Raw genomic sequence first — 5,080 nt, 5'->3', positions numbered from 1 at the left:
GTCTGCAGGTACACATGAGAAGGAAAATCTGCAGCTGAAAGCCTGGCTAGCTGCAGGGGTAAGGTCGAAGTATTCCAGACTCAGCCAGGAACAAACATAGCAGAAGCTGTATATGATCTCCCTCCCCATAGAGTCGTACTCAGTACCCTGACCCATTCTTCAGGCAATCACCTCTTAGTTGTGGGTTAAGAATGATGCTTGCAAAGACAAAAGCCTGATCCCGTGCTCAGTTGGGCGTTAGTTGTGGGTTAAGAATGATGCTTGCAAGGACAAAAGCCTGATCCAGTGCTCAGTTGGGCAAATGTGAACCAGGAGCAACACTGCCCGAGCCAAGAGGACTGTTCTGGCTGCAGGGAGACCGAGGCCCCTGGAGAGGCAACTCGACAGCTGGATTAGTGAAGGCTGAAAGCCCTCCAAGCTGAGGTCAGTCTGGCTGTGTTTGAACACCTCTGTCTGACTCATCTCCTTTATCTGTGTTTACTGCGGTTGCCAGTGTGGGAGGTGATTACCTGCATTGTTTGCTGATCTGTGTGAACCTGTCGCATGTTTCTGTTTTGAAGCACTGCTTGCATTCGTGACATCGTGTTTGCAGGGAGGAATGTTAGCTCCAGTGCAACAGCTTTGGGTACCTGAGATGCCTGTACAGAGAACTTCACTGTTGCATGCTGGCAATCTTCCTACCCTATATCTCCCAAAGTTAGTTTTTGTATTTATTTGGAATAATTCTCTCTGGCTTTACCATAACACATTCACTGAGTAGATAATATTGATAAATAATATATACACCGATATAACTTGTAAGCAAGGTCTAATTTCTGGAAGTAGTCTGGGTCAAAGGCTTGAGGTTTTGGAGAAGTAAATAGTTGATATGCTCAATTTGTTCCAGTTTTAACAAGGAAACTTACCTGGAGTCTTCTGGAAGGGTTTTATTTCGCGTAGTTACTTGGTTTTGCACTAGTTTGTTTTTGGAGAGGCAGCCTAGGCCAGTGGTCAGAGCCCAGGACACAAAGCCAGGAGTCCCAGGCTTCTCCCTAGTGCTGCTGAGTTGCTCTGCAACCTCAGAGTGTCGCCTCATGTCTCTGCCTCTCGTGTTGCTATTTTTGAAGTGTCCTTATATTTAAGACTGACCATTCAGGGTTGGTGGCAGTATTCAGTTAATGTTCGTGGGGTTTGGCAGATCTGAAATCCCATATTCTCAGATGCATAGATTACAAAGCCAAGAGGGACCATTGTTCATCAAGGCTGACCTATTTATTGGAGGTGGGCCCAAATCTAGACATTGGATCAAACATACTCAAACTCTGGGGAAGCTCATTTCTGAATCCAGATCTGGATGTGAGCCTCATGGCTCAGTCCCATCTCTGTAAACACCAGACAGGAACACAAACAAACAAATAATTTTTTCATATAGGGAAAGCTTGGATCCAGAACTGAGCCTTGTTCCAAACTGTCCCAATGGCTATAAATAGGTTTCCCACATTTCCAGTTATAAAACTCCAGGAGTTAAATTATTTTAGTGAAGCTTACACATCTGTGCAGAATATTGTCCTCAGCAAGGTTACAGTAGCAAGCTGATGAGAATTTGATCCACAGGATGCTGGTAAAAATCTGGAAAAGTTCCATTACCTTTCATGCTAGAGATTAGGATCTGGCTGGCTGTGTCTTTCTCCTGCTGTCTTTTTGTATCTCCTGATTTCAGTAAACAAGAAGGGAAGGAGAGAAAAGGAAGGAACTCATCACAGGCTTTGAATGATGCAAACAGTTTAATTAGGAAATAATGCTAGATACCGTTTCCCTTCCTTTGCTGTTTTTCAAGCAGGATGCATCCTTAGGAAACAATAATAGAACTGGGGATTACAAAGCCTTTGGACGCATTGCAGCCAAGTGGCCACACAGGAAAGTGATATACGGACAGGCGCTTGTGTAACGTGAGCGGAAGTTATTCAACATTCCTGGAGGAAGCATCGGACTAACTCTTAGTATCAAGACAAATATTCCTGTCAAGCTGAAAGGGAAGATAATGCTGGATGCTGATTTACATTGTCTCTCTTTGTGAAGTTTGCTGATCTTGTTCACTTGAGCCTGGCTTCAAAATAATGGCACAAACTAAAAATAACTACACATTTGGGCCTTAAAACGTCTCTGTGACACAAGGTCAAACAATAATGGCATTTCCTACTCTTTAACCTTTGGAGCAGGCAGAAGGAAAAGTGTTCAAAAGGGGCACTGCTATAGAGGTCAACCTGAAACATTTGACCCTGAACTGTTTCGGTTCTTAAACTCTATATTCATCAGAAGGTATGTGGAAGCCTGTGAGACACCAGTTTTCAACTTATGTGCCTTGAGTTTCTCTCTGTACTATTTGTAACTGTCATGATGTTTCACTGTGTAATAGCAGTGTTTGCGAATGCTTATGCCATTAAACCCTCACTAGCTGGGCTTTGTGAGCCAGATCCTAAAACCCCGCACCCACGGTACGGAAAGCCCTCATCAATCTGAACAGGTTTGATCTGTAAATTGCTGACAACTAGTGATCACAGCTGGGGGTCGGAATGCCTGTGGTCCCTCTCCCTGCCCGCGTGCTGTGTGAGGGTTAGGAAAGTGCGCACCGCGCTTCTCAACCCGCGTTTCGCTCAGTTACTACTAAGATACTGAAATTATGGGAAATTTCTTTTAAAATGCACACTTAAAAGTCCTCATAGTTTTATACTGGGTTTCTATAGGAATGAAGAGCCTTGAGGGCTCATTCTGTTGTTCTCGTTTGGGGACACATACCAGATAGTTCTCATACACTGGTCTCTCATCAGAAATTAACTGCAAGAGAATGATCATGCTCTCATCAGTACTTTCAATGCTCAATATGTCTTGCATTTTCAAGTGTGATTCCTGTTCTCCCTCAATAAAATACTTCTGTTTTCCTGCTTTGGATTGTGGAAAAAGTGAATTCAAGGATTGTATTAAACAATATGCATAAAATACTGCTTTTTCCCTCTCTGTACAGAGCTCTTTTGAAAGGAAAACTGTTATCTTTTAGTCTGAGTCCTAAATATCTCCATTCTCTCAATAGTATGCATAATTCTTACTCTACTATCATATGCTTAGCTCACTGGTCTGCCCACAGCTGTCTTTGTGCCCTTCAGAGGCTCTACCTTCAACCTAGTCTTTTACTTTTGAGACCCTTCATGACTTAAAGGTATTCTTCCCTCTTGGCTTATCATAAAAGTGATTCTTCCCACTCATTATCTTTTGTATTTTCATACTGCTTCATCTGGAATGCAAATATCCACCAGGAGCCCAAACCTTCCTTTGAATTTCCTAGTATCACGCAAAGGGTGGTCAGAATGGATTTTAAGCGGAGAACAGGGTTTTTGGCTAAATGACATTTTTCACAGAAAATGCTGTGAAACCTACACGGATTCGTCTTTCACTTGAAAACTTAGAAACCAAAGCATGAGTTTTTCTAGCCCAAAATGAGAAACAAACAAACCAACCAACAAACAAACAAATCTTTGAGGTTTGGGGGTTTTGTTTCTTGTCCAAACTGGCATTTCTTTTTACTTTCACAAATGTGTTTTTTCTGTCTGTACTTCTGCTTAGATTTTTACCTCTTTGGGACATCTTTTGCTACCACTTCCACATGTAGACATCACATCAAAAGAAAGTCCTTGACCACTGCTGCTTTGCTGCTGACCATTCTGCTCCCCTTCTCAGTCACTGCACATGCCAGGATGTGAACCAATGCATGCTAAAGCACTTTGGGGTTCCTTAAGTACAGAAGGAAATACAGAAAAACAAACTCTGCTGTTCCTGGTGATCAGCACTGAAGAGTGCTTTTGCAACAGCCGGGTGGGATGTGAGTGATTTATAAATACAAACCCCAATAGCAAGTGCTGTGTATGGAGCAGATTCTCTCAGTTTTGGGAGCATGAAGGGAGAACGCAGCTCTGAAGCTGTGAGCAGCACAAGGTGAGAGCAATCGAGTCGTTCCTCAGCTCACCTCCCAAAGAGAGAATTGCACCTCAGGGCCAGTGCTGTGGGGAGGAAATACTGAAACAAGCAGCCCCGTCAAACAGCAATGTGAAGAAGGGGCTCTTGCAGGTGCAAGCCCTTCTGTTTCTGACTCTGTATGAGATCTTGTTTTGCTTGAGACTCCAAAGACTCAAAAGTTAGCTCTGTACAGGGCTCCCAGAGATTAAATAAATTCAAAATGACATGCCCTGCATCCTTAGGGGTCATACCATTATGCATCCCATTTTGTGCAGAACATTTGTTTATGATGAGATCTTTTATTGATGGCATCATTAGTATCTAAAGAGAGAGGGAAGATTGATTTGCTTTGACAGAGCATCAAATATTTTTGTTAGGGTATAAACACAAATTGTCATCCATGCAGAGAACTGTAGAAAAATTAAAACTTAAATTTTGGAAAAAATATTTTAAAAAATAAAACCAGAAAAAAATTGCTTATTGTCAGATCTATTCAAGTTTGAGGCAAGTTTGTAGTTTGAAGCACAACTAATGAACGAAATCACTACCTTGGTTTCTTACGCATCTGGAAAAAAAAATAATTCTGATATAATTCTAAAAACAAAATCTGAGTTTATTTCAAACTGTTGCTATCTCGTTATGACAAATACAGGCTCATTGAGGCAGCTACTCACGGGACTTCAGGTGCTTCTAAGTTTATCTTTGTACAGATGACAGGATGAGTTTTGTAATAATTACATTGTGATGGCAGATTTTTTTTGTCCTGCTATTGGTAGTTTGAATAATTTTGTTCTCATCCCAAGCTGTACATCAGAGAGGCCATTTTCCTACTTCAAAATCTTTTTCCATCATTTCCAAGCAGTATGGGAGTTAGATGAGGTGGAGAGAGGAGGATCTACATCTTTAATGCTGAGATGATAGTATCAGGCAAAAATGATGTAAATTTCCTCTCCAAAACCAGAGTGTGTCAGCAATGATATTTGCTGTAAAAATTGTAGGAAAAGTGAGTCCCCAATTTTGTTAAATATGAATTTGTATTCTGCATTTCTACATTTGAAACTGGGTGTCATCCAAAGATATAAAGCTTCAGCCA

This window comes from Pterocles gutturalis, unplaced genomic scaffold, assembly GCF_000699245.1.
Source record: "Pterocles gutturalis isolate BGI_N339 unplaced genomic scaffold, ASM69924v1 scaffold8691, whole genome shotgun sequence".
NCBI lineage: Eukaryota > Metazoa > Chordata > Aves > Pterocliformes > Pteroclidae > Pterocles > Pterocles gutturalis.
The sequence above is the reverse complement of the archived record's forward strand: the minus strand, read 5'-3'. Positions refer to the sequence as shown.